The sequence below is a fragment of the Palaemon carinicauda genome, chromosome 39 (assembly GCF_036898095.1).
Source record: "Palaemon carinicauda isolate YSFRI2023 chromosome 39, ASM3689809v2, whole genome shotgun sequence".
NCBI classification, from domain to species: Eukaryota; Metazoa; Arthropoda; class Malacostraca; order Decapoda; family Palaemonidae; genus Palaemon; species Palaemon carinicauda.
The window spans coordinates 42976026-42986636 of NC_090763.1; the positions used below are offsets into that span (position 1 = coordinate 42976026).

The window sequence follows — 10611 nt, forward strand, 5'->3', positions numbered from 1 at the left end:
TTCCCGTATAGATATCTCCAAGTGATCTAACATAAGATTCCTCTTTTCCTTGTCTTTGCAGGGTTTCAATGAATGCTGAAGTTTTGACAGCACCAAAAGTTTCCTCATAGTCTACAAATGCTATGCATAATAATTTTTCATGCTCTGTTGATTTTTCCATCAATTGGTTAATTACATGGATATGGTCAGTTAATGAATCTAAGCTTCTAAATACTGGCTGCTTTCTTGGTTGATCAAAGTCTAGCTGTCTTTCTATTCAACGTAATATGATCTTTGTAAAATCTATATATTACTGAGAGTAAACTAGTTGAGCAGTAATTTTTCAAGTCTTTTGTCTTCATTTTCCTGAATTAAAGTTCAGCCAGTTTTATTACTATGGTATCTCCTCCATTTATTAATAGATTAATTTTAAAGTCATCTTCTGCTACTTTGCCTCTTTTCATGCTTTGTAATGCTTTCTTTACTTCTCTTACTGTTATTTTTGGTACCAGCTCAAGTGTTTCATTATTTCTATTGGCAAAGTTTTTTCTTGAATTGATATTTTATAGTATTGTATGGACATTTTCTGCAATTTTCATCACTCCACATCTTTTGTTGATAATATTTCAATTTCATACTTTAAAACAACCATATATTTCCAACTTGATCCAAATCTTCTTGTCATCAGTCTGATAACTCTTCCTATTTTAGTGTTTCTTCAATTTTTGTCTGATTGTATTTACAAATGTCTTGGGTTTTTAGTTTGTTTTAGATAGTTCTTCTATTTCTATTTCATCTCTCTTAGATTTTAGATCTTATCTTTATCAGGTTTCCTGATATTTTTTTTTTTTTTTTTTTTTTTTTTTTAACGAACTTTTCCACCTATCTCTTGTGCCGATTCCAATACACATTTTGTAAAGCTAAGCTAAACTCATCACATTTTTCTTTTATTAGTGGAGTGTTTAATTTCTTTTTATAAAGATCTGGAGATACCTATGGAGAACATAAGGCTCAACTCAAATTTCTTTTTGGTGATTACAGTACTAAAATAAGTCAAAAGAAGAGAGGCGAATCAGCATTATGTAAATTTTGAGTGGTTTTGTGATGATCGTGTATTGATATTAAGGTGTCATGAGTAAGGTTATTTCATTAATAGAGAGAGAGAGAGAGAGAGAGAGAGAGAGAGAGAGAGAGAGAGAGAGAGAGAGAGAGAGAGAGAGAGAGAGAGAGAGAAAATTATAGTGATTTCATTAGTTATTAAGTAGAATAAGACATAAAAGCACAGATAGTAGAGAGAGAATCTAATCTCGTTCCAGGAAGCTGCTATCGTAATGAGGTAAATGAAGTAGTTTTTTGCAAACAAAACAAGACGTTGTACAGCAGTAATGTAGCACAACTGTGATAAACATCAAATTACTTTTGAATAAAATAGGCCAGGAAGTCCAAGCACGTGTCACCGGAAATCTATACATCAGGGCAGCCATCTTGGTTGTCACACCTTGAATTCTACCATATAAAAGTAGGAAGGTCTCCACACCATGCAATCCTTTCCAGCCAGCATTCCTGTCAGTGAGGCCTTGTCTGACCTTTTGGACATCCTGCTCCCTTTGGGAGAAATCCAGAGTTCACCTAGTACATTTCAGAGTCACCCAGCTCTGAAATTCACGCCATCCGGCAATGGTGTAGAAGGAAGCTTCAATGATGGCAGGAGATTGTCCTTCTTCTCCTATGCAGTTATAAGCTCCACTAACTACAGGAAAGAGAGGGAAGTCATCAGAGGCATATCTAGGGAGACGAAGATAGAAAGCAGCCTTGCAGGCCTGGAGAAGGAAAAGATCTACAGGAATTCTTACTCCCGCAATCCAGAATCTGCAATTTTGTTAATTTCCTTGCCTATGGACCCCGTGTAACTTTATTGTTAAAAATTATAAAGTTTTCGTCTAGTAAAGGTTAGAAATGCACTTAGGTATTAGGGATTGCCATTTGAGATACTTTTCCTTATCCAGGTATTTCGGAAAAAGGTCCCGGGAAATCCTTGAATTTATGATTTTTTTTTGTTTTTTAAAAATAAAATAAAAATGAAAATATAATATTGCAAGAATCATAGCATGTGATTAATTGATTATTATCAAAGCCTTGACAAAGACATCTCCACAAGAAGCGTTCAATCAAATTAACGAGCGGAAAATTAAGACGGATTAAGCACATAATTTTATGCAGTTTCTCTTGAAATAACATAAGAAAGTGGCACATATATTTACAAATTGTATGAAAATATTTTTTACGATCACATGCTTTTGCAATTTAGTAAAAACCTAGTGAAAGAAAACTTATCAATATTAATTACAATTAAGCAAATTCGTAAATAAAAAAGGACTGTAACCACTATACAGTATAAGATCAAATGCTTTTGTAATATACACCCGGTGAGAGAAAAATAAGAGAAATAAAAGTCTTAAATCAAAATTACTGTTTGTCTTTAAATAACTCCTGCATGGAACCAGTCTCAATGGGAGTTATATGAAAAACAAAACAAGATATCCATATACTGTATTCCTATATCGCTCTTTTGATGAAAGAGCAAAAGTAGGAAAATAATCAATTTCGCTTCTGGCTGTTACAATCTATTTCTATTTGAAGTATGAGCATAGAAAACAAACATTTAACACTTATATCACTTATAGTTCTATTTCTTGTGATAAACAGTCCTTCAGATAAAAAACTCGTTCTTCTTCGACAGATATTGGTGGTCTAGATTCTAATGCAGTTATGTTAGCTGTCTTTTCTCCAGTTGCTTAAAATTTCTCACTCATCATGTATGCTCCTGCTAATCGCCTGACTTGTTTGGGCTGGTTTAGAAATGCACTCGGTTTTTTTTTCTTTTTATTGCTCCCTCTAATTTCTTGGCTTTGATCAGGGTCGATTGACTGGGACACTCATTCTTTTCTGCATTTGGATAAAACAAATATTTCATCACTATTTTTATCATAAACGCGAATAAGTCGTTTTGCTGCAGGAAAAAAGGACACTTTTAGCTGGCAATGCTTCTAAATCATTTATAACAGTATTAGGTAATAAGTACACTTATAGGGCAATAGCTAATAATTATTGAAGATGTATTATCTTTTTAGTTTGCGCATATTTTAAAAGAAACCTGAATTTCCTGGAAAGAAATATAAAATCCTGGGAATTTTCCCAGCAAAGAGAAAAATAAAATAAAAAAAACCACTAGGGAAACAATCCCTAGTAGGTATCCATATCCCACATTTTCTGAGAGAGTTAGAATGATTGTCATAATATGATTATCACTAGGGTCTGTCCATTAACTTTAATGAAATAATTTACTGTAAGAAGCTCCATATTGATCAGAATTAATCATAGGAGGCTTCACAGTTACAAGGAATTACAGAGGAGACATGATCGTAGAATTTGATGAAAAAAAAGGTGTATTATCAGGTGCCCATGAACCAAGAAGACATACCCAAGCACACCATCACCACCCCGTTAGGTACATATACTTAAACTACTCCTGTTTTGGCCTTTGTAATGCTGGAGTCACTTTTCAACGTCTCATGAGCAGCATCTTTGAGGGCCTTCCCATCTGGGTATGTTACGTGGACGACACATTTGTGTTCTCTTCCTCCAAAGAGGAACACCTCCATCTTCTAGGCACTGTTCTCGACCGACTACAACCAAATGGCCTTGTAGTCAGGTACGACAAGTGTATTTTTGCTTCCAAGGAAGTATCGTTCTTAGGGCACGGCAATACTCCTGAAGGAGTCCACCACCTGCCTGAGAAGGTAGCAGCTGTCGTTCAGAACTTCCCCACGACCTCTACCGTCAAAGAACTGCAAGAGTTCTTGGGCTTGATCAACTATTATCACTGTTTCCTGCCATCCATCGCTGCCACTCTTGGCCCCCTTTGCTTCTTCCTCGAGGGTTAGCCAAAAGACCTGAAAGTGGGGTCTACTTTAAGAAGCGGCTTTCTGCAACGCAAAGAATGCCCTATCAACCGTTGTTGCTCACACTCTTCCCATGACAATGACGTCGCTATTAGGACAGTCTTTGAGCAGGTGGTCAACAGCTCGCCTGCCTATTTTGCCATCTTCAGTAGAAAACTGTCCAAGGCAGAATCCATCTATTCTACCTTCAACCACAAATTTCTGGCGGTGCACTTGGCTGTCCATCACTTTCACCATTTCTTGTGAGGTACACCTTTCATCATTCGCACAGATCCCATTTCCCTGGTGCACTCCTTCTCTTGTCAGTCCAACACCTGGTTTTCTAGTCAACGCTGACTTCTCTCCGACGTGGCTGAATACAATTGTACCCTTCAGCACGTCCTTGGGAAAATGAATCCCATTGCTGATGCCCTGTTAAGAAACATATTGGCTGCCATTCCCCTGTGATTGAATTACAATTCTTAGGCAGAAACTCAATGAAAAGATTCAGAGTACTAAGCATGTAGGAGATCCTGTACATCCCTCCTTTTGGGTGGAAATCACTCCCGACGACTCCAACACCACGCTCTTCTGTGACGTCAGTAGTGGTAGACCAAGACCATGGATACCTTCTCCTATGTGCTGACAGGTGTTTGATGTCATTCCTGGCCTTTCACTACTCCTACATCTTTCTACTGCAAAGCTACTGAAGACAAAGTTTATTCAGTAAGGATGGCAAGGATTGGATCTGGGCCTGTACTTCATGCCAAACATAAAAAGTTCATCGACACATGGATTCAGGAGCGGGTACCATTACTCATCATGAGCGGTACTTTGCCCACATTCACATCGATATTGTAAGTCCCTTACCCATATCTTAAGGACCTCGTTACCTTTTTACTGTCATCGACCGCTCAACTCGTTGGCCTGAAGCCATTCCCATAGATACTGAAACGTCCGCCTCGTGTACATATGGCTTACTATCAGAATGGATGGCAAGATTTGGTATGCCTGAGCATATTACTTGCGATAGGGGTACCACTTTCAACTCCCAATTGTGGACATTATTAGCGAATCTCCTTTGTATTACCCTTCATCATAAATACGCATACAACCCTGATACCAACGTTACCCTCAAAGCATCTTTGATGTCCCGCTACCAGGAGTCCAACTGGTTTATCTAGCTTCCCTGGGTCCTCCTGATACTATAGACATGTTCTAAAGATGCCATGGATGTATCAGCAACTGAAATGGTGTATGGTGACCTGTTGGTCGTCCTGACTGATGATTTTCCACCTGCAACCTCCTCCGACAATCTGCAGCGTCTACATCAGGTTGTGGGAAAATTAACTCCATACCACCATACTTACAAGCCCCAAGCTATGCAACACATACTGACAGATCTGCACTGAACAGTGCACATTTTCCTGCGCAATTACACTAGCAAGCCACTGTTAACGCCCCACTCCACGGGCCCTTTCCTCATGATCTGTCCTACGCTGAAAGCATTCCTCCTTAACATGCGTGGGAAAGAAGACTGGATCTCCATTGACCGCTTAAAACATGCATATTTCCTGCCATATGACCTGCCAACAGTAACTTTCTCAAGAATAGGGTACCTCATTTCACACGTATTTCGTTTTTTAGGGTTGGAGCCATGTCCCGCACATGTATCACACACATTCGTACACTAATAGTATTGTTGGTTTTTGGTATATTGCCATTATCGCTCTTGCCTCACACTGATAACGTGTTATTTTCTGTATGTTCTCGTATCAATCTGTTTGAATTTGTTTGACCTTTTTTTCACTGAAACTGTTGTTATAAAGGCTTGCTGTCTGATGAAATGTAGTTAGTTGTATTTACGCAGTCCCCCAGTTATCACCTAACTGCTGGGTTGCCCAATATAAGTATAGAAAGATATTATATATATATATATACATATATATATATATATATATATATATATATATATATATATGTATATATACAGTATATACATATATACAGTAATATATACATATCTATCTATCTATCTATCTATCTATATATATATATACACACACACACACACACATATATATGTATATATATATGTATATATATACATATATATATATATATATATATATATATATATATATATATATATATATATATATATATATATGTATATATATATGTATATATATACATATATACATACATACATACATACATACATATATATATATATATATATATATATATATATATATATATATGCATGAGAGTGTATAGTATATACAGTATAAGCATATATGTTAATTCGCTCAAGTTAGTTTTCTCAAGCCGTTGTCCAATTTTCTTCTTTATTACTTGGAAGCTGTAAATATATATTTTGAGATTAGCTGAGATAATGATATTTTTTTTCCAATTAATCCAATGTATCAGTTTCGTTTGATAGGCTACATTTTCATACATCCCAGCAATTTTATATTTGAAGAGCTAATGCCCTTATCTAACCTAAGCTCGAAAAAACCCCAAAGAAAATAAAATAAAACAGTTTTAGATTTAAGGACAGCTAGAAAAATTACGAAGAAAAGTTTTAAAAGCTGGGAATAACTATGACAAATTACAAGTTTATTGAAAAGGAAGCAGAACTTTGATCTTCCCTTGATGAAATCCATCTATCAATCAAAGTGCAGTTAAGCTAGTGATTGTTTTTGGCAATGAAATAGCCTTTTGCTAACTAATATTTTCCCTTTATATCATGACTTTACTAACTTGCAGGCTTACGAAATCCTGTTTATGTAGAACTGCCTCTTGGTACGTTTTCTCATATTTTATTCTTTGTTTTTTGTTTTACTTTCATGTAACAGCGTGTATACATCTAACTATCTTTCTTCATTTTCTTATTTATTTTTTTTCTTTATAATATATTGGAATTAATGCATATATTATGATAAACACCCACCTTGGCTTCCGCAAGCCATTATCCACCTCTCAATCTCTCTCTTCCAACAAATCAAATATCAGCCACGCACCACAACTAACGATGGATTGGATGAAAAAAAATGTATTTTGAGCGAAGCGAAAAATCTATTTTTGGGTGAGATAGCCATATCGTCCTGATGAAAGGTTCCTAATAGTAGCTCCCAAAGGGATATATGTACTACAGTGATATTCCCAGAGAATTTACCTTTAGGTCTCCAGAATTCTAACTCCTGGCGCGAATATCCTTAAAATTTCTTTCAAGGATATCACATAATATCAGGGACGTATATCTTGATACGACACATAGCGATCTTCACCCTGAATGGCGTTTTTGCTTTGAGGGGGAAGAGTGGCAATTTTGGAAGGGGAGCCATCATCAAGGTTACCCTACTTCCCATACTACTATTGAGTATCAAGATGGCGCCATATACAAGATGGCAGACATTCCTTTTAGTATTGAGTTTAGTGCTACAGATATAGTAGTTTCAGGAGGGATTCTGCGAAGACCTTTTCTATAGAAAAGGAGGGTCCATCAGGACGACATGGCTATCTCACCCAAAAATAGATTTTTCGCTTCGCTCAAAATCCGTTTTTTGGGCTCAAGCCATGTCGTCCTGATGGAAGCATACCAGAGCATTACTGTATCTGTGGATTTTCATCAGTGCCTTAACCTTGGGACATTTTTTCTATGGACCACTTGGGACAAATGACGTTACCGTTATCCGTCATTATCACTAATCATAAACAATGTTAGTGCTTCCTGCCCCCTACAGGGAAGAGTCATACTAGAAGGTAGAAAAGGGGCCTCAAGGTTAGCATGTATTGTATGAACAAAGTTAAGTATTCACTGGGTATACAAACGATCTCACGGTTCGTATATATTATCGGAACAACATCAGTATCCATTATATCCATACAATGACATGAGGTTGACTTATATGAGTAAGTCAAAGAACTCTGGCATCTTAAATATGCAAATTGCCGGGTGAATTAGGACGGAATTACATTCTAATAGACATTTATTTCTAGTAAATGACTAAGAGAAATAACAAGTGAAACGAATGTAACATGATAAAGGAATTATACGTGCAATGTATAAAGAAATTAATTTCCCCCTTTGAAAGGGAAGAAATGATGAGTGCCACTCTAAGACTGAAAGAATTTTTAATAAATTTTTCCTTTATAATTTCTGTAAATGTTGTATCCTATCAACACTGTGTACTACGTACACACGGCACAAGTGTTATCTGAATAATTCCACACCTGAGATTTTGAACAGACTTAGTGTCACCATGGTAACACTCACTTAAAGGGTATCACACTAGAAATGTTGACACCTTTTCCCTTTAATTGATAGACCTAATCAATTAACTGTTCGTCGCAATAATTAGACGACAGGTTTTAATACACCACCTGCTGCCACCACATAATGCTTCAGTTCATGGACCTGCTTAGCATAGTGTTTGTAGAACACTCTAGATAATTTCCATCCAGTATATGAGCGAAGACGCTCAAAGTCCATATTCTGAAAAAAGTTCAGCGATGAAGCAATTTTTTTTGGATCATGACCTGCAGTTGTACTGCGAATAAAGTAGGTGAGCTTCGCCCTCAGTTGTCTTAGGGATAAGTTTGATCCAGAGGTTTCTCCTTTAAAGAGCTGTCCTCCCCTGATGCCTGAAGTTCTACGAAGATAGACCTTTAGACTCTCTATAGGACATAGAGAGACATCTTCCTTTAGAGGGCAGATTCTCCAGGGACCCCACCTCTTAGTGAGTATCTCGTTCTTAGCGAGAAAGGTTGGATCAGGAAGGAGATTCAGTTCTCCCGTTTCTGTGAACTGAATGTGGCCCTCATTTCTAGATAGGGCTACTATTTCACTAACTCTAGCCCCAGAGGCTATAGCGAACAGAAAAATAACCTTCTGGGTTAGATCCTTGAGGGAACAATCTTTATTGTTCACAGATGAGGCATAATGTAGGACCTTGTCCAAAGACCATGAGATGGTCTTTGGAGGTGCTGCAGGACTAAGCCTTGCATATGTCTTTGGAATCTTATCAAAGATTTCATTCACCAGATCCACTTGAAAGGCATATAGAAGAGGTCTAGTCAAGGCTGACTTGCATGTAGTTATCGTGTTGGCTGCCAGACCTTGATTATGAAGGTGGACAAAGAAGGACAGACAGAAGTTCATTGAAATTTCTTTTGGTCCTTTTGACTTAGACTTGTATTCTTCTAAGATTTCTATATTGCCTTCTGAGATCCCAAATCTTTTCCTAACTGCTAGGGCAAGAAAATCATGAAATGAAGTGTTTGGGTTCTCTGTGATGAATCGAAGGCAATTAACTTCCGAACCCTCTGAGATAGTGCTGGGCTCAGTACTAGGGCCAGCCTCTGCCTCAATTCCTTCACTAGAGGGAACCAGTTGCTCTTGGGCTATTTGGGAGAAACCAGAGCTACCCCTCCCTGGAAGGATCTCAGCATATTGAGGACCTTCAGCAGGAGATTGGCTGGGATGAACAGGAGTTCCTGAGTCCATCCCTTTCATACTAGAGACATGGTGTCTGTTATCTCCTCTAGAGAATCCTCGTATGGGGCTACACATCGAGGTAGTTTCTTGATGACGCTCGTCACGAAGAGGTCGATCTGCAGCTCGGGAACTTGTTCCCATCTAGGAAAGATTAGGTCTGCGTCTGTGGACCATTCTAACTTTATCGGCTTGTCGGTTCCAACGTCTCATTATTGCTTCGATGTCCCAGATCAGCCTGTGGAGGTCTGATCTGCATGGAGAGCGTTTCTCCAACTACGACAGGACTACCATGGCTTTGGATAGAAATGACCAAGTTCCTTGGATTTTCCTCTAATGGGAGTGAACACCCCATTCTCCCGGCTAGGCCTCCATGCGGATGATCTTCAATACTCGAGGTAGTTGCAAGGGCACGGTCTTCAATAGGCTTTTGGCCTTTGACCATTGTTTTGGAAGCGATCAAGAAAAGACTGATATCGGTCATTTTAGATCTCTTCGAGTGTTTGATGCGTATCTTCTCCAGACTCTTAACGCATCTTTCAGCTGTGCTCTTAGCACTGGGTCTGTCACTATTGCGAACTGGAGAGAGTTCAGAACTTTTTCCTGTTAGCATCTTGGAACCCTGACTAATTACCATAGTCTCTTGACCGACCCTGCAATCTCCTTCTACATCCCTAAGGGAAAGGAGAGCCGATGTGACCTCAGGTTTCGATGGTTTTTTAACAATTGAAACCTTTGAGCTGGAGAGAATGGAGTCTTCTTGAAGCTGATTTTGCATCCCCGATGTTCCAGGAACCAGCACACTTCCTTGGATGCTCGTAGACCAGCCACTTCAGGTGCTGCCCGTACCAGCCTTTCGTCCAGGTACTTTGTTACCTGAACCGTTTCTCGGCTTGGTTATTGCGTGACTGTGTCCGTCAACTCCGTGAAGATATTTACGAGTGTGTTTAGTCCGACAAGTATCTTTCTTAGGACATACGTTTTCCTCTGTAACTTGAATCATAGGTAGGAGGAGAGGGGGTGACTGACTGGAAGCTGCCAATAGGCATCTTTCAGGTCTAACAAGACTGTGAACAACCCTTTCTGAAATAGGGTCCTTATGTTCAGAAGGATTAACATTCTGAACTTTCTGTTTTATTTGAACTTGTTGAATGGCAACAAGTCCAGAATGTCTGAGTTTTCTTGAGTCCT

General features: G+C 38.3%; 1 pseudogene; it reads right to left on the reverse strand.

The window, feature by feature from the left end:
• Positions 1 to 3339, reverse strand: part of LOC137631372 (protein FAM200C-like) — a 7743-nt pseudogene extending 4404 nt beyond the window's left edge.
• Between the last annotated feature and the right edge of the window lie 7272 nt (positions 3340 to 10611).